The 19878-nt window shown below is 50.2% G+C and overlaps 1 protein-coding gene and 1 long non-coding RNA gene across 2 annotated transcripts in view; one reads left to right on the top strand and one right to left on the bottom strand.

Moving 5' to 3' along the window:
* The window catches only part of TMEM181 (transmembrane protein 181), a 63475-nt gene that overhangs the window by 1156 nt on the left and 42441 nt on the right, over positions 1-19878 (top strand). The window lies entirely within an intron of this gene.
* LOC109375386 (uncharacterized) lies at positions 12203-15025 on the bottom strand. Its single transcript, XR_002122563.1, has 3 exons — positions 14590-15025; positions 13369-13439; positions 12203-12472 (listed from the first exon to the last, which is right to left on the bottom strand). It is a non-coding gene; the product is annotated as an uncharacterized LOC109375386 (long non-coding RNA).

Below are 19878 nucleotides of genomic sequence, written 5' to 3' on the forward strand. Positions count from 1 at the left end.
GCTGTGGGGACCTGCAGGCCCTTCCTGCGGGCACCCGCCCCTTCCTGCCGTGCTTTGCTGTTCTGATGGGAAAGTGTCCATTGCCTATGGCTGGATTTGCCTGATGTGTTGCCATGTGATGCAAGGACCGAGGCAGGGCCTGAAGACTGCAGCCTGGATTGATTTTGTTACTAACTACCTCTGTGCCCCTGAGGAGGTTACCTGCCAACTCTGCCCCTCAGGCTTCCTCATCTGTAAAACGGGAAGCTTGAAGCAGAGGTTTCTGGAAGTTGGGATTCTCAACACGAGTTACTCACTCTGTGCTTGAGCGTGGCAAGTTATTGCATGGCCATTTTTGAACTGGTGGCAGTCGTTTTTGTACACCCCACCCCATGCCAACAGCCACATATAGATGCTTAGGAGAACGGGTAACACGCTTACATCAAATCCTTCCCAAGCTCATGGCTTCCCAGGGTCTCATCAGCAGTCTACTACTGAACAATATATTGGTCACACTTACAGTGTGGTTTTTAGAAAAATACAGTTCCAAGATCATGTGGTGTATAGCCTTTCCATGTGCCTCAAAATCTGTCTCATGCAGCCTCCTGGGGGACAGTCTGGGGAAAAACCCACAGATAATTTCAGATCTTTTTATTTTTTATTTTTTATTGGGGGAACATATTGGGGAACAGTCTGTTTTTCCAGGACCCATCAGCTCCAAGTCAAGTAGCTGTCTCAATCTAGTTGTGGAGTGCGCAACTCAGTGACCCATGTGGGGATCGAACCGACAACCCTGGTGTTATGAGCACTGCGCTCCAACCAACTGAGCCAGCTGACCGCCCCTCAAATCTTATTTTTAATATATGTTATAATCTCCTTTCCCACTAATTTCCCCCCACTTTATTTTTTCTCTGTGTTTTATTTTCTTGGGAACATACCTTTGGCAAAGGAGCTAGTGAATAGCAAAATGGTCTCCGTGCAGAATGCAGAGAGAACAAAAACACGTCCCTCATTCATACCCAACTGGGTTGTCTTTTATTCTCTCACCATTTGGTCCTGCGCATCTCCTGTGGTTCTGCTATTGCCCTAGGTGTTGAGGACACAGCAGTGAGAAGACAGACAGGGTAACTGCTTTCATGGGGCTTATAGATAATAAGTGGTTACATATTTCTGTGAGTACTAGGAAGATAATAAACCAAGTGACATGATAAAGCGTGATGGGGGTGCTACTTCAGAGAAGGTGGTTGGGAAAGGCTCATGGAGGTGACAATTGACTAAGAACTGAAGAATGAGTTTCTCACTAGACAATGAGCTGGGGAGGAAAGTTCCAGAAGAAGAATGACAAACGCAGTGTCCCTGAGGCCATAAAAACATGGTATGTTCAAGGAACAGACAGAAGACCAGTGTGTCTGAAGACTAGTGGTCAGAGATACACAGGGCTGGGTCACATAGGTCCTTGAAGGCCAGACTGAGGATTACGGATGTCATTAGAGTCCCAGTGTGAAGCCAGTGAAGGGTTTGAAGAGGCAGGAGCAGTTTGGCTGCTTGCCCTACAGCAAACATTAGAATCTTTGCTCCAGAAGCGACTTCATTAGTTGGGTCCTGAAGACAAACCCACCATGGTTGGAAGGGGACAGTGATGAATCCCACCGCCCTGCTATGAGAATCATTTGACTGCCGAATGCTTTATAATGCTGTGTGTCAGCAGAGCAGTTAGGCTGAATCCCAAAGGCTGTCTTATAGTGGGGAGAGGTTTCAGGTCACCGAATTATCTTCCATTGCTCCACTGAGTGCTTGAATCAGTGGGGTGTGCCTTTACAAAGCTTGGGGAAACACTTGGAGTTTCAACGTTGGGAAGCTGATGGTTACAGCTCCTGCCTCTGTCTGGCTGGAAGATGAATGTGCTACTATGATTTTTGCTCCTACTCTTCTCACCATTTTCATTTCCTTATTAGTGACTTATGACAAAAATACATCAGCCCTTCTTTTCACTGGAGGACTCGGGACTCACCTCAGTAGCTGACAGTTTCCTCATATCAGGGCACAGCAAGGGGACAGCTGCGAATGCTCTGTTTTCATTCAAAAGATGCTTGGTCCCTCTGTTAGCTGGCATGGCTCTTTGCATATTAGCTACATATTTTGGGCATCACTGAAAAGCGGCAGCTATGTGATCAAAGGACTCACAGTCATTTACACGAAAATGAGCAGGCAATTGTAGTGCCTGCTAGGAAAGGGGGAGCCAGCATGGTGTGGGTGCAAAAGCAGTAGGCTGGGCATCTGAAATCCTGGGTTCCAGTCCCAACTCTACCCTTTGCCAACTCCCTGGCCTTGGGGAAATAATCTAATTTTACTGGTGATCAGTTTCCACATCAGAAAAATGAAGTAAGGATGTTGTGAGACTCAAGTGCTTCATGAAGATAACACCAAAGATGCTTTTAGACATAGATACAGAAAAGCCAAAGCAACCAGCCGTTGAAACCATAAGGTAATGGATTGAGTTAATGATGTCATTAATTCTTTCTTTTTATCTTGGCTGCAGTTGGCAGCAATTGGCTGCTCATAATCATTTGGGCTATTGCTTCTCATTCACATCCATGGGGGAGGGCTGGGTGATATTCTCTGGCTCTCTAAAAAGGAGAGGAAAACTTGAAGCCCACAGCAAAACCCAAATCTCCACTATTCCCCCACCAAAATGGTAACAATGAAGATGTGTTCATGAGGACATGGAACTCTCATACCCTGCAGATGGGAGGATACAGTGGTACCCTCACTGTGGAGACTGTTCGACAGCATCTCCTACATTGAGCACACATTCCTTTGGCCCCACAATTCCTCTTAGGTGTATACCCTACAGAAATGCACACAGATGTCCGTCAATGGACAGGTACTAAAGCGTTCACAGCAGCACGATTTGTCATCTCCTAAACTGGAAAGCAGCCAAACACTCATCAACAGTAGAATGGGTAAACTTGGCTTATTCTCATTATAATGGGCTATTATACAGCAACAGAAGTGAACAACTTACAGCTACAACACAACAATGGAGATGAGTCTCACACACACATAATGTGAGCCAAGGAAGCCAGACATGGGGAGTACAGACTGTTTGATTCCACTTATATAAAAAAGTATAAAACAGGCAAAACAACTCTGCACCGTTAGAGTCCAGAATAGTGGTTACGCTTGAGGAGACAGTGAATGAAAAGGAGCAGAAAAGGGTTTTCTGGGCGCTGGTAATATTGTGCTTCTTGATCTGGGTGCCAGTTACACAGGTATATTCAATCTGTGAACATTTTTCGAGCTGTACACACGATGTGTGTACTTTTCTATATGTTTATTATGCTTCCATAGAAAGGTGAAAAGAAAGCCAACTCCAGTGTCTCATCGATGACATCGGGGCCCTTGCCCTTTATTGGACGCGCCCTGGCAAAGGGGGTGGAGGAGTTAGACTTCGGTAAATCAGAGGGCCCCGGAGCTGAAGGTGGAGCCCATCCCCCTCAGGCATGGGTCTCCAAGGGAGGACGGGCAAACAGCCAAACCAAAGTGGGGCTCCTTAGGAACAAGATCTGGGGAATGGATGCCAGGTAGGCAGTCAGCTATGTCCGTGGCATACACAGTGAAGGGTACAGAAACATAAAGGACAGTACACTGTCCCTCTAGAGCAGCGGTTCTCAACCTTCCTAATGCCGTGACCCCTTAATACAGTTCCTCATGTTGTGGTGACCCCCAACCATAAAACTGTAATTTTAACTGTAATTTTGCTACTGTTATGAATCGTGATGTAAATATCTTTTTGTTTTCCGATGGTCTTAGGCGACCCCTGTGAAAGGGTCGTTCGACCCCCAAAGGGGATCGCGCCCCACAGGTTGAGAACCGCTGCTCTAGAGCTCAGTTCTTGGAGAATTTGTGGTAGGCAATTTCGCTGCTTCATACTTTGTTTCTCGTGTTAATACTTTACCTCTGCAAATTATGGGAGTAATGAAGTTGGGCTTGAGTTTGCTGGGCCAGTGAAGAGACGCCGCCAGGCTGTCCTCACCCAAGAGGCTTCCGGAAGAAACAATTCACCACCTCAGTGAATTCCTCAGGGCCCAGAGCCTGGCCCTCAGCTGGCCTGTTTAGCCAGCACACCTGGGGGAAACCTGTTTCCAGTGAAGGCTTCACAGTAACCAAGCTCTGGACTAATGTAGGGAATCAGATGCCAGTTTATTTAACTGGCTGGTGCAGACCCATGAGAACACAGGTAATGGTGGGCATGGCATCAGGGCTGGGGAGTTACTTAGATCAGGGATTCTTTTTTTTTTTAAGATTTTTATTGGGGAATTGGGGGGATGGGAACAGCACTGGGGAATTGGGGGAAGGGGAACAGACAAGTTGCTGTCGTTTTGTTCTTCAGTCTAGTTGTGGAGGACGTTGCTTCACTGGCCCAAGTTGGCACCATCATTGCGCTCTTCCCTGGTGAGGCAGATCAGTCGCGCTCTTCCCTGGGCGAGGCAGATCAGTCGCCGGCTTCTGGACGGCCGCTCATGGCGGCTTGAGGGCCGCTCACGCTGGCTGCTGGCTGCACACAGTAGCCCACGGCAACCCACTGCCACAGGGGCTGCAGCCTATGCCATCACAGTCGCCGGCGACTCACGGCAGCCCAGCTCGAGGTTGAGCTGTTGTTCAGCATCTTAGCTGGAGGGCAGTGTCACTGGCCCTCATATGTAGGATCCGAACTGGCGTCCCAAGCCATCTCTTAACGAACGCGCCACTCAGCCGGCCCAGATCAGGGATTCTTAATGTTGGCCACACGCCCAAATCACCTTGCGGAGCTTTTGAAAATACAAATGCCCGGGTCCTACCCTCAAGGATTATGATTTAATTAGCCTGGGCTGGGTCTCTGGGGTTTGGAGAACCATTGAGGGGCGCGTGGGATATTCCAGAGTTTCAGGCTTAGAGAGCCTGGCACACCCACTCCGCAGTGGACAGGAATATCGGAAGTCATCAGTCAGGGCTCCCTTCCCCCTCCACAAAGCTCAGCGGCCAAGGTCAACATGACCTTGGCTGATTCTCCATTTTCCACGTTTCTAGGCTGACCAACCTGCCTTTTCAGATTGTTACACCTGGTCAGGTTCCAGTCGGGTGTGACGGTCTGAGAACCATTTTTTTCTAATTACGGCCAACTTGCATATCTCTACCCCGACCCATCCGTACTGATTTTAGTGTGGACATTTCAGTGGGCAAACTCTTTTCCTCATTTTCAAGTTATTGGAGACCACTCACTGTAACTGTTGAGTCCTGACACCTCTCTCTGACTTTTGTGTCTTTTATTGTGGGTAGAAATGATAAGTAGCCCTGACGAGGCTGTGATTTTTAGAACCAGCCTTTCTATCTCCATTATGTCAAAGGTAGACGAAGAATTCCTTTAAACTGGCATGGCTCAGTGAGGGAGGCTGGTGCTGTTGTTATTTGGGAGAAGATTCAGGCTCCGAGTGGCCCGGGTCCAAGGACCAGAGCAAACTCGTGTGGTGGGTGCCAGGACAGTCAGCTCCCCCAGATACAGCCATGTCTTCGTGCCAACCCCCAGGGCAGCGCCCCTCCCCCTCTACGCCTGATGGCTCTCCTCTCCCAGACTCTGGGATCTTCCTCCATCATTTGTCCACTCTCATTCTCATGTCGCAGCCTTTCCCTCAACTCTGACCCCTTCCCATCTGCTTACAACTCTTTGTCCAAACAAACTTCCCTCGGCCCGGCCTCCTTCGGGATGACCACACTGGCTTCTTTAACACGTTGATCTGCCTTCCCCCGCCCCACAATGTTGTCATGTCAAGGAGTTGAACATGGCCCCTGCATGTCGGCTCCCATGTTGTTTGTTTCTTCACTTATTTCATAGAAGTTGCCTAACTCACTCCTACTGGTGACTAACTCAAAGTCTTACACACCCAATTGCTTTAAATATAGCCCAAATCAGCTTATTTTTAGCCATTTAGAGTCTGCCTGCTTTGCTTACCTGGGAAGGTGTTGCACCTAACATCTGCTAGCCATAGATGTGACAAACCCTGTGGCTGTAACAGACCCCAAACTGCCTCTGCCCTTTGAAGCTCTGTGACCCAGTCTCCTCGCCTTACTGCTGAGTGACCGGACACGGAAGCCCCCTCTCCGAGTCCCCTCTTCCCCTTCTGGGTGGTGGCTGGCTCTGACCACTTTCTCTGGGTGGTGTCCTGCTGAGAGGGACCTCCCCCAAGTGCAACCTGTCCAAGCGCCACCCAGGGAAGCTGCTGTGCAACACTGCCACCTGGTGGTCTGTCTTTTTCTTGCTTGGCTTTAAAAACCTCTAACTCACCACACGTCTGGGAGCTGCTCTTGCCCATGTTATTGGTGACCTGTGAGCATCAAATCCCGTGACCCTTTTCAGGCCCTCGCACTGTCTAATCAATGCAGGATTTGACCCGGAGCTGGAACACTCTTTTGTCCCTGCAGGGGCTCCAGCAATGCCCTTCTCTCATGTCCCCTTCCTACCTCCTCATCCCCTACACGGTTTCGAAGCTTCTTAGGCAGGGTCTCTTCCTGTTTATTGTTTGAACTTAAAATAGACCTTATATTTCCCCAAAGTCGTGGCATTATGACTAATAGCATTCAATATCCCCAGCAACAGTACTTGGAGATATTACTGTTTATTGCCTTGCACCACCTATGAGGTTACACATATGACAGGATGACTTATTCCTCCATGCAGTATTGGTGTGTGAATTGAGAAAAGTCAGATCATATAAACCAGATGCTATCAGCTCTCATTGCCTGTCTGGCAGCCTTCCAGGTGAAAAGGTGACGGTAAGCATTGGCCCCCAGAGCCTAGGTGTGGACCTGTGTCACCCTGGGAACCCCCAGTTAGGGCATCAGGACATGCGCCCAGTCATTCCGTGACGTCTGTCCTTTGTCTTGGCCTTGGGACAATGTCTTGAAGCCAGGTCCAATTCAGGGACATTTGGAGTGTTTCTCAGTAAGCTATATGGTCCAGAAAATAAAGTACTCAGGTGAGATTCAAAATTTAAACTCAAGTCCAAGGCCAAATCTTTGAACCTCTCTATTGGATTGCTCACTGTGAGAGGAAGACTGCCACCTGCACTCACAGCCTCAGAGCAGCAGTGGGGAGCCTTCTGACGCCCTCGCCTAGCCCAGGAAGGGCCTGAGTGTTCTGCTTCTCGGGGATGCGGACCGGCTGGGAATGGCAGCGCATGGCGGTGGCCTAGAGACTGAGTCACCTTTCCCGCCTCTGCCCATGAGTCCTCTTCTGGTCCGGGTCTGATGCGTGCCTTCCAGTTTTCAATGTTTAAACTTCTGTAGTTAAGACTTTACCTTTGTTTCTTTTTCCCTGGCCTTGGGCCGCCACAGGCCTGTTCCAGGATGTCACGTGACCTACCAAGGATCTAAAGAAGGGGTTTGAGAGGGATTTCTTGACATTAGGGCAGGGACTACACATTGGGCTATGAATGGCATTGAACAGGGGATCTATAATTTATAAAACATGAAGATCCATCTTCTCTGCATTCTTTGGGTATAAGACTGATTTATTTGGGGGGATCATGTGATCTGAGAATCCTCAAGTTTGAAGGACATTAATGTTTCATTGGCCAGCCTGTTTCCCTCTTAAATTTCCATGAAAATGGTATTCCCTCTACTTCTGTCTCCACTAAACTAGCTCTAATTATGACAACATTTCCATTAAGACAAACTTCAGCTCCCTGTAACTTTTTTTTTTAAAGATTTTATTAGGGAAGGGGAACTGTGTTTTTCCAGGACCCATGAGCTCCAAGTTAGGTAGTTGTTCCAATCTAGTTGTGGAGGGCACATCTCAGTCAAGTCGAGTAGTTGTTTTCATTCTAGTTGTGGAGGGTGCAGCTCAGCTTTAAGTCATCATTTTCAATTTAGTTGTGGGGTGGGGCGGGGCGGGGGGAGCCCACCATCCCATGCTGGAATCGAACCGGCAACCTTGTTGTTAAGAGCACGTGCTGTAACCAACTGAGCCATCTGGCCACCCTCCTGTAACTTTCATTTGAAGGCTCTAGTCCTGCTCTCAGGATGTCGCATCCAGAACTAGTCCCTCTGTGTGATGGTCTGCCCAGGACAGAAATGGGAGTATCTTACCTCCCTTGGTCTAGAAGTGGTATTTATATTTATGTGGGCCAATATTTCATTCACCTTATTTCCCCCTCCAAATTTGGACATCATTTCCAGTCTTGAGTCTGTCATCTTCTCATTGGCTATTCCTCTAATCACAAAGCCAGAGGCTGATATATTCTGAAGCTGTATTGTTGGGTGTATTTATGTATATAATGGAGTTCTCTTCTTGCCTTATTGCCTCTTTTACTGGTATATAGTGCCCTTCTTTGTCCCTTGAATTATATTGTCAGATATGAAAATTGCTACCCTGTTATTATGTATTCACTATGTGTCAGGTCCTGAGCTAAGAATTTACACATATTGTCTTCCTTGTTGAATCTTCCCAACAACCCTATGAGGAAAATGAAGTCTAGAAAGACCAAGTAACTTGTCCAAAGTTACATTTTAGAGCCAGAATTCAAACCCAGAGCTGTGTTTGCTCGCAGACCTTGCTTCTAACCACTGTGGTAGAAGATCCCAGAATTTAGATTGCTCAGAAAAAAGATCCGTGCAGCCCCCAACAAAGCACTGCCTCTTAGGATGGAGCATTCAATTATGGCCAGTTTGGGTATGCTGGGAGGGCTGGGACGTGGAATTAGAACTGTTGCTGAAAGCAAGTCCAATCCTGGGGACAGACGGCAACTTCTGCAGAGTATGGAGGAGACCACAGGCAGATGGCCAGGAAAAAGTTGGGTTTGGAGACGACATGATGTGCCTGGCAATGGGGAACCAGGAACAGGAAAGACAGGTGGCTGGTGTCAGTGAGGGTTCTCACCCTCCTGGACTGAGGCTCCAAGAAAGGACGCCAGTCATTGTAGAGGACAGGGCTTACATGAACAAAGCACGCAGCATCTTCTTTCATTCTGCAGACCCTGATTCAGTAGCTCTGGGCTGAGAGTCTGTGATGCCAATGCCGCCTGTCTGTAGACCACAGTTTGAGTTGCAAAGTGCTTGACATGTCTACCTTCATGTACAGAGGCCTAGAAGTTCTAGAAGGTTTCAAGGATCTCAGGCATAGAGAATAAAACAAAATTCCAGTTATCAGAGCTGGATCCAAAAGCAGAAAAGGAAAAAGAATAAGGTAGAAACTCCACTGTGAAAACTTGCTCTGAAAAAAAAAAGTAGCAAGTCTTCTTAGGTCAACGCAGGGTCAGTGTAACAGCAGAGGCAACATGAAGTCAAATTTCATGGTGTTGAGTTAGGCCAGGGGCTCTGAAACTTTAGCCTGCATGAGAGCCACTGTGGAACTTGTTTTCAGAAATGAGGATTCCTAGGTCCCACCCCACCCAGAGACTCTGATTAGTTCAGCCTGGGCATTGGGACTTTTGAAAGCTCTCCAAGTGATACCCACTTCAGCAAATTTTGAGGCCCACTGTCCTAAACTAATTTGCTCCTCTGCCCTTTTGTCTCAGCTGCCTTGGAGCCCCCAGCCTTTGATCAATACCAATACTCTCCTCTCTGCTTACACTGCTCATTTGCAGGAAGAAATCCCCTCCGGGAAGGCATTAGTGGACGTCACCATTACTATGAGATGAGGGACCTCAGCTGGGCCCTCAACAAAGTCCCAAAGCCCCACTAGGTTTTCCTAGGGCACTCATTTCCCCAGTCTTTGCAATAGCGATCTCCAGCCTTCTCCACCTCTTTGTACTGGACCCAGGTGACAGGAACCTTAGATCTGCGGGGTGCACATCTGCCCACCCCACTGCCACCACGGCCTGTGCGTTGCTTCCCCGCCTCAGCCACCCTGGTGAAGGCTCACATAATTCCCAGCCCCTCTCCCCTCCACCCCACAGACCAAGGAGCCCCCCACTGCTGACTGAGGAAGCCATTTTGGATGCCCAGTCTTCAGGTGACTGCAGCCCCGAATGTCATCTCACTACATTCACAAGGGAGACCACCAGCAAGAACCACCCAGCTGAGCTCAGTCAACACACCGAACCATGAGAGATCATACACTGTTGTTTCAAGCCACCAGAGTAGGTGCCACCTAAAATAGTCCCCAGTGACCCCCCCCACCTCCTGGTATTCACACCCTTGCATTATCCCCACCCCTTCACTGTTGGATGGACCTATGATTTGTTTCTAAAAAAGGAACAGAGCAAAAGTGATGGGATGTCGCCTGTGAGATGAGGTGATTTCCGTTGTGCTCTCACTCTCACTGGTTCTTCTCACTTGCTCTCTCAGATGAAGCAAAGCTACCATGTCGTAAGCTGCCCTATGGAGAGCCCACATGGCAAGGAGCTGTGAGCGGCCTCTGGCCAACAGCCCGGGAGGCACCAGATCCCACCAACAACCCCGTGTGTGACCTTGGTGGCTGATGCTTCCCCGGTCAAGCCTTGAGAAAGCTTCAGCCCCAGCTGACACCTGATTGCAGCCTTTGAAAGAGCCTGAACCAAGGGACCCAGTTAGGCTGTGCCCAGATTTCCAACCCACAGAAACTGCGAGATAATAAGTGTTTTCAAGCCACAAAGCTCTGCAGCAATTTGTTATGTAGCAATAAATAACTAACACAGCTACTACATGTTAAGGTAGTATGTTAAGCAGCAATAAGTAATGGGAACAAATGCAATGATAAGACAGCCAAAACAACCAATTTATAGTGTCAGTAACTGCTGAGCAGAAGACTGTCCGTGCTACTGGTGTCACTAAGCTTGATAAACAAGACAAGGCATTTGAACCCATAAGAATTAGACCCTTGCTTCTAATGATCAGTTCTTAGGACTAAAGAAGACAATGAAAAGTCAGCTCCCACATTTGATGCTACAAGTGGGCAGAAAGGCGAAAGGCACTCTTCAGATGACGGGAGGGGCTTGTGGGGGGAGGCAGCACAGCGAGGGAATGGAGCCACTGATGGAAGAGGCGCAGTTCATGCTCTGCTTGTTGGAGAGAAGGTGAGTCAGCTGAAGATGGGAGTCCAGGGGCTGTCAAACCACAGCCCGGGAGATGTCGCTAACGTCAACTCTCATCAACTATGGTCATGCTTAAGGGAAGGTCAAGAATGAGATTTTCTTGCCTTGGAACAAAGAGTAGGTAATTAGAGTTGTTGTTACCGGATTCTTCTATAGTCTGTGCACTGGTTACATATAGGGCAATTTTCCTTTTAAAGAAATCTTCCATTTAGGGGTGTTGTGGGCCACATTTTGTGTTCACTGCATTCACAAGGGAGGCCTAAAGAAGTTAAGTGATTTTTTTCAGGGACTACTGGTAAGAACGCAGGATGGTAAAAACCTTCAGATTCATGTGTTGAAGTCCTAATCCCCACTATGGCTGTGTTTGGAGTAAGGAAGTAATTAAGGTTAAATGAGGTCATAGGGGTGGGCCCTGATCTGATCGGGTTAGTGTCTTTATGAGAAGACACATGCTCTCTCTCTGTTCCCTCATGCACACACCGAGGAAAGGCCACTGAGGACACAGCAGGAAGGCAGCTGCCTGCAAGCCAGGAAGAGAGCCCCCACTAGAAATTAAATTGAACAGAGCCTTGATCTGGACTTCTAGCCTCTAGGACTGAGAAAATAGATTTCTATTCTGTATGGTATTTTGTAATGCAGCCCAGCTGACTAAGACAATGAGTTAGGGAGAATTGGAATCAGCTGTTTCTGTTTCGTTGCTCTGTAACTCAGTGCCCAACTGGAGCATGAATACTCAGTGTTAGTCATTACCGATCATTATTATTATTATTCACAAGATAGGTGAGGAGATCATAAAGGTGTACCTACAAAATGCAAGGCAAATGTCACTTGTTAAGTTGGGAGGTGAGTTCAAGTCTCTTGGAACAGACAACTGATTTCCTAAGGTGCCGATGGGCCTCTGAGTTGTTGCTGTCAACTTTGAGAGAGGGCAGTGAATGGGGTCGGCAAACTCCAGACTGGTGGGCTTGATTCTGGTCCTATTTTGGAAGGGAATTATTTAAAAGGGTGGTTTGTTGGGTTTTAGAAAATGACATGAACATTAGGTAGGAGTAGGGGTTTTTCTAAGAATAGGTGGTATCAGACCAATCTAATTTGTGACATTTTGACTCTTTTTGAGATAAGAGAGGGTTTCAAATACATACACACTCACTTACCCATGGATTGAATTTCCCACTTAAAGGGGGTTATTTGGAAATACTGTGGACATAGTATAACTGGATTTTAGAAGGCTTTTAAATAAGAACAGAGTTAATAAATGTGGGTTGAGTGTCTCTGATTAAAGAGACTGTAACTGGTGCCCCCTTTGCAGCTGATCTCAGCTGGTCACCAAGTCCCAGTCACGTGCATGAATGCATGGGACACCAACATTGGAGGTTCCACATTGGGGTCAGGTCATCCTGGGTTTTTGGCAAATCACTTCACTTCTTTAGGCATCAGTTTCTTATCTGTAAAATGAGGATAATGACCATTGATAACTCATCAAGCTGTTATGAGGATTCATTGGTTCAGGCTTTGAGCTTTACAAGCACTCAGTAATTGCTAGTTTTTCTCGCTGGATAGGATGACCCTGAGTCTCCACTGAGCCTCCGTGGAGGCTGAATGGGCCGAAGCTGCCAAAATGAACTCATTCTTAGGCCAATACAGACCTCACCTGAAATGTGTTGCATTCTGAGTGTAAAGAGGAAGCTTGCCAAACAGAGGCATTCTCAGAGGAAGGAAGCTTGGAAGTGACCTGGAGGAATCTCATGGGAGGCATGGTTCACAGATCAGACAAGCGTTCTCGGAGCCTCGGGGTATGTTAGGCCCCTCTCCCTTCATCATACACTGTCACACACCCTTCTGTTTCCTTTTCCATCACCGATAATGTTGGAAGAAAAAATAAATGAGAAAAAGTGTGATCTAAGTAATGCTGGACAGCAGCTCAGGGGTTAGGACCAACAGGGAGAAGTTACCCGGAGGCAGTTTTGGTCTCAAAGATGTTAACTCTTTTAAAACCTGGGATCATATGAAAATAGCAGGGGTCTGTGGAGATGTCACAGGAGAGACCAGGCAGCTGGCATAGTCCTCGGAGCAAGTATTTCTGCACCAGATAAAAGCTGCTTCAGATGGGAGGTAAAAACTGACTGCCTCTGACCACATGCATACAGCAAATGTGTTTTGTTTAGTCCTCTAAGAGTCTAAAATATTTTTTTAATTAGTTTCCAACATTTTAGAACCAGAAGGTGTCACATGAAAAGTCACATGTAAAGTCCAGCTCTTTCAAAGTGCTGAGTGGCCGCTGCCCGAGATATGCTCACTGTTTGGTTCAGAGTACGCACCTCACCTGTGTGCTGTTACTCACCTGTCCCCGCGGGCAGCAGCGTTTGTGTTTCCAGGTCTTGTCGCCATGAAAAGCCCTTTCCCTCTGAATGTCTATGAAAAGGATTCGAGAAATAAGTTTTTGTTATGGTTCCTTTAAGAGTTGGGGTTTAGGATTCAGACTGCTAATGGAATTTCTTGTCATAATTATTCGCCTTGTTCAGGCTGCCGCTTTGCCTGCCACCCAACTCCCCTTCCCTCCCCTCCCCTCTGGGGATCAGCCCAAATGTCATGCCTTCTCTCTCCTACCTTCTCCTCTCCACCTGGCTGTAGGTGAGTTAGGCGCCCTTCCTCAGTGCCACGGTAGCAACCTGTGCTTGTGACACTTAGTTTTTTGTTTTGTTTTGTTTTGTTTTGTTTTAAAGATTTTATTGGGGAATTGAGGGAGGGGAACAGTGCTGGGGAATTGGGGGAAGGAGAACAGACAAGTTGCTGTCGTTTTGTTCTTCAGTCTAGTTCTGGAGGACGTTGCTTCACTGGCCCATGTTGGTATGATCATTGCGCTCTTCCCGGGTGAGGCAGATTGGTTGCCGGCCTTTGGACGGCCGCTCACAGTGCCTGTTGGCAGCTCACACCGGCTGCCGGCCACACACGGTAGCTTATAGCAGCGCACTGCAGCAGGGGCTGCAGCCTACGCCATCGTCCCCTGCGACTCAAGGCTGCCCAGCTCCAGGGCGAGCTGTTGTTCACCATCTTAGCTGTAGAGGGCGCAGTGTCACTGGCCTCATGTGGGATCCGAACCGGAGCCCTGCTGCTCAGAGCTGGCGTCCCAAGCCAGCTCTTAACCAACGCGCCACTCGGCCGGCCCTGTCACACTTAGTTTTGGTAACTTATTTTGCCTGTAAGTTTGCTGAGGGCAGGCCACTATGTCTTTTTCACGTTGGCATCTTCCCGCCAAACAAAGGTACATTAGGAAGGGAGCTGGAGTCTTTCATTTTTCTCATTCAGTTTGACTTTAAACCTTCCGCACTGTGGGGACAGGGGGCATTTCGACCAATGCTCCAAAGAGATCTTTGGAAATGTCCAAACCGTGGCTCTGCTCTGTTCTTGATTACAGCAACGTAGAACTGTGAGCCAAGGTCCTAAATCAAGAAGGTGCTTTGGGTCAGCTAATCTCATCCGGTGTAACAACTGCCACAGTGATCGTCCCTGACACTCACTCCTACTGCGCCTTAGCTGAACCAGGACTTGCAGCATCAGTTACCTTTTCAGCTGTGTGGGATGTGGGATCCATGCAGGCAACCTCCGTGGGTGACAGCGTTTGTCCTGGGGATGGAAACCCTGCCTCCTGTGGTCGCTGCAGCCTACAAAAGGTTTGCAGAAGGTGCCAGAAAAAGTCCTATCATCACACAGGGGCGTCAGAGTTTTGCCCTGGCTTTTCATCTCTTTGCGGTCAACAAACCTCTGGGAACATGTAAAGTTATAGATTGTCTCCCCAGAAAAATTCAGACACCCATAATATCTTCCAGACACTCATGGACCCCCTCTGCCCTTCCTTATGCCCCATTAAGATGTCCTGGAAGCGGGAGGGAGAGTGAGTTGCTGTGTTGTCCCCTCCGCTGAGGACAGGGAGTAGGAGCCAAGTCGTGCGTGCACGCCTTCACTCGTTCACTTGCAAACCCCTGGGGAGCCCTGGCTCAGGGCGGGCTCGGGGTCGGTGGACGCCCCTCGCGCGGCCTCCCACGGGGCCGGCAGGCGGCTGCGCGGACCCCGCCCCCGCGCGCCCCGCAGCCCGCGCCGCCCGCGCGCCTCCCCCGCCCCCGGGCCGTCCGGCCGCGCAGCCCCGGGCTCCACCCACCGCCGCGCGGGCCGCTTCCGCGCACGTGACCGCGGCCGCGCGTCGCGCTCTGACGAGTCCGCGGAGCCGGCTGCCCCCGGCCGCTGTCCGTCCGGCTGCGGCTGCGGCTGTCGTGCGACGCCGGGAGGGCGCAGGCGCGGGCCGGAGGCGAGGCCCGGGGCGCCGCGATGGAGCGGTGAGTGGCGCGGCGCGGGGGGCCCGGGCGCCCGGGCCCGGGGTCGGGGCTCCGACGTCCGGCCCCCAGGGGCCCTGCCGCGGGGTCCCCTGCCCACGTGGAGCTGCCGGGCGTCGTGGGGTGGGGTGCGGGGAGCTCGGCGCGGGGCCCCCGCCGGCCGTCGTGAGGAGTGCAGATGGGGTCGGGGTGCCGGGAGGGCCCCCGAGGAGCTCTGCGTCTGCCGGCGCTGGGGAGAGCCGGCCACCCCGTTCCTTCCCCGGGCGGCCCGCGCGGGGGGCTGAGGAGCGGCCTGTGCCTCCCGGGGCCCCCCCCCCTGCCGGCAGTGGCCCCCTCATCCCCTCTCCATGGAAGCGCCCGAGCCCGGTGCAGCGCGGTGCTTTCCCGGGGCTCTCTGATGCCGGCACGTCGGGAGCCTGCCTCACGCTCTTTCCATCCCCGGGATGCCGAGTCGTAGGAGTTCTACAGTCGCGTGACTTGGGGTCTCAGTACTTCCGTGAAGTCCAGGGGTTTTAATGAGGACAGACCGGTCCAGGGCCCCAAAGACGCCGTCCCTGCAGCCTGCTTTGTTCCAGCAGCCACCTGGGTGTCCCCCATGGGGCATCCGGAAGAGGAGGAGAGTGAATGAAAGAGAACATGGGCACCCGAGTTGCAGAAAGTCACGCAGGAGAGGAGTGCCCAAGCCCGCTGCGTGGAGCAGCGTCTGTGACGGGAGATGTGGAGGCCAGGTCCCCACAACCCAGGTCAGCCTGAGGACAGGACTGTTTCTCTGCGTACGTGGGTGCTAGAGGCCGGAAAGGCTTGATTGGACCTCTGCCGATTTCTCTGACTGTGGACATAGAAAAGTAAGATCCAAGCTGATGCCCAAATGCAACCACACGTGATGGGAGGGAAGACGTTTCTCCTGCTTCCTCAGAAGTTTCGGACTTGAGCGCAGCATAGGACACCAGGCCAGTCTCCAGTGTCGGCCCTCCACGGATGTTTGAAAGGCCTTTGATGACACCCCAGGTGGAGGCAGGTTAGCTGTACTGCCTCTGCACCACTTTAGGGGGCGCCACTCATTTGTGGCATGTGTGACTAGCACCACTCGGATTACCTACCGCAGGGAGGGCGCCTCCTGGAGTGACCGCCATCAGCATGTTGTAGGAAGGCCACCCAGCAGCCCTGGGCGGTAATAACCTTTTCATAGGATGCAGAGAGGCAGACTTGGACGTGGTGTGGGCGTTCGCCAGGACTGCGGTCCCACCTCCTGCTGGAGTCCCCTGCTGTCTGTTAGGTGACAGGGACTTAGTGGGAGTCTGTCCTGCAGTGGAGCAGTCGTCAGCGTGGCTGCTCCTGGAAGCTGGGCCTCAGGCTCTGTTGAGCAAGGGTCTGGGTGATGGGATGTGGTCATCTGGAGGTCAGCCAGCCACCACTGTCCAGCATTCGGAATGGCTCGGGCCTGGGAATCGGAAAAAGGCTCAGGCAGAGAATAAAAAGCCTAGGAGGAAACAAGCCTGAAAATCCAAAGTGTGTACCTCACTTAGGTGCCTGGTGGGGTCAGAGTGCTCTTGTTGGCAGATGTGACAGACAGTCCCGTGCTGAGAAAGGTGACAAGTGACAAGAACAGGAAGAGAAGCTGGAGAAAGAATTGGGGGGGGGGGGGGTGAATGGAAAAGAGTAGAGGGCCTGGAGGAGCAACGGCACTGCTTCGGGCTGGGGGACTAGTGTGGGGCCTGTGGCACTGCAGAGCCTGGCCCCGACCTCCCTGCGCACATGCCACCCAGCCTGCTGCTTTTAAAGAAGAGAGAGTGCCTTCCGAACCAGTCAAAATAAAGAGCTCCCAGTTCTTAAAGCTTTACACTTAAGTTTCCTGCAGACTCCATTCCTGTCCTGATAATGCCAGGGAAGGGAGGACGAGGGCGAGTCTAAACAGTTGCAAACAGGACTTCCTGTTTCAGCTACAGGCTGTACAGAGTTGAGCTTTCTCAGGTCCAGTTGTTGCTTTGCTCTTACTGTAGCATTTCTCCGCCACCTTAACTAAGGTTGGCGTTTGGTATGTGTCTGGCTTGGTATTTACAACCTGTTTTTAAAGAGAATATTTTTATGTGTCTCTTTCATCCTTGGACATTTAAGTGTAGACGTGTATTAATTAGACTCCCCTCCTGCCAGCGGTGAAGGGGTGGCTGAGCACAGTGGAACCCGGCTATGGTTCCTGTGTCCCATGCTTTCTGAGTGTCCCCGTGCTTGAGGGTACACTAGGCCTAGGTCACCATCCTATTTCCACAACCATGGAGTTATTTAGGATTACATCTCTTAGAATAGTTGTTTGTTTGTTTTTCCTGAACCAAAATGACCTCTAGAATAGTAAGTGATAGCAGAGTGTTTTCTGTGTACCAGATACTGTTGTCAGTTCTTTGTATACATCATTTCATGTAATTCTCACCACCACCCTCCCCATGAAGAAGTTTCTCTTATCCCTTTGACAGATGAGGAAACTGAGGTGCAAAGAAGTCAAGTGAGCTTCTCAAGGCCGCAGCTAGTGGTGCAGAGCTGAGACCGAAGCCTGGGTAGTCAGCTCCAGAGGCCACAGTCCTGACAGATCCTCTGCTGCCTCCAGTAACAGCTAGCAATGACGTCGGGGGCTTTCATGTAACAACGCATTTATTTGTCACAGCAACTCTAGGCAGTAGGGTCCCTCAGGTTCCCGAATTTGACAATTCAGGAACCGGAGGTCCCAAGAGATAAAGGAACTTGCCCCAGGTCAACCTGCTGGCCAGTGGTGGAGGGACCTTCCAACCCAGGCCGTTGGCCTCCAGATCCCGGTTTCTTAACCACAGGGTACCGCCTGGAGCTGGGCTAAGGTGCTGCCCCTCGGCCCTGCATACCGACCATGTGCGGACTGCTTCCTTGTTCTGTTTGTCCTGGGAAGGGTATTGATGACTTAACCAGCATGCTCCTGGGTGTGAGTCACTGGGCTTGCAGCCTGGCAAGGATATAGATGAATCCATGGTTTGTTCATTAAAATACGTTTTGAGGCTGTTGGGCCTCAACTGTTTGCATAATGGCTTTTCTGAATAGCTAAATTATTGTAATATACTCAAGTTGGTTGATTGAAATTTCAGCGTTCTTCTTCTATCCTTCCCTTCAGAGTTTCTTCTCAAAACCCATCGAGTGATAGGCTTAAAAAGGAAAGATTTTGGTGAGGGGGCCAATGGAGTGAGTGTGAGGGAGTGATGGGCTGCCTTTCTGCCCCTGACCTTGTGGGTTCAAATCCCACCTCCACGTCCTGCTGACTGGGACCTCAGCAGGAGCTGCCCTCCCCGCAGCCTTCATTTTCTCCATATGTAAAATGGGCTGATAGTACCTGCCTCACAGGGAGGCGCCTGGCCTGGTACCAAGTAGCTGCTTAGGGAATGCCAGCCCCTCCTGCCCTTTCGTTCAGTTGGTTGGGCTCTGAACGAGAGGAGGGGAGATTTTACAAGGATCTTCAGGGATAATGGTAGTATGAAAACAGATTTTTTTTTTAAAAGAAAAAGTAAGGAAAGGGGTAAAAGCGTAACTGTTACTACTGATAACGTTCATGATTGAGTTCTGTGCTTGCTGCACTGTTCCGAGCACTTCGTGACTTTATCTGTGCCTCCCAGCAGTCCCGTGGGTATTGTCTGATTTACAGATGAGGACATTGAGGCTGGAGCGTTCCTTAGTCTGCCCACAGTCATCTGCCCAGGAAGAGAGGGAGCCGGGATTTGAACCCAGGATGATAAGCACCCGGCCGGCATGTTGAACCATGGCAGAAGAGGTTATTTTTATACAGATTATGAGAAAAATAAAATCATAACTAAAATGAGAATGGACTGAGAGATTGAAAGTCCCTTTCCACTGCCCAGAAGCTCATTTTTAATTCTCAAGTGGAACTCTGGGCATGAGTTAAACAGGTAGCAACATTTGTAACACTGAACTATTTTCAGTCTTAATGGCCTGCTGTACTGTGACTATATGAGTGTTTATAGATAGAAGGAGTATTTATAAAACCCTTGGCCTCCCAGATGCTGTTTATCCCGCCCCCTGCATGTGCTAATTGTCACCTGGGTTCTGTAAAAGGTGGGATTGTGGGTGCTGGCTTCCTCCCATCTCCGCCGCATGGCTGAAGGACAACTGGAGGTGTTTCTTCATTTTCTGCTCACCCAGGTTCTCTCCATTTGTGGTCATTCTGCCCCAGGCCCACAGTGAGGCGCACTGAGAGCTCGCCTCCCCACTTTTCTTTCCAGTGCTGTTTTATTAACTCTTATGGGGCCTGCGTGGGAGGGAGAGGTGCTCAGTGGGGAGGGTAATGTCGGCTCCAGTGGTTCTGGAGCACTCAGGCCCTAATGGGGACACCGGCTTTCCAGCTGGCGGAGCAGGAAGGAAGGCGCACGTGACTGGAGTGGTGTGGCCTGGGGGACAGCTGTGCCACGGGCACCTGCCTGGAGCTACTTCGGCCAGTTCATGGACGTAGAGGGCAAAGGCAGAGCCACAAAAATCAATCAATCAATAACAAAGAA

The sequence above is a fragment of the Hipposideros armiger genome, unplaced genomic scaffold (genome assembly GCF_001890085.2).
Source record: "Hipposideros armiger isolate ML-2016 unplaced genomic scaffold, ASM189008v1 scaffold_940, whole genome shotgun sequence".
Lineage (NCBI taxonomy): Eukaryota > Metazoa > Chordata > Mammalia > Chiroptera > Hipposideridae > Hipposideros > Hipposideros armiger.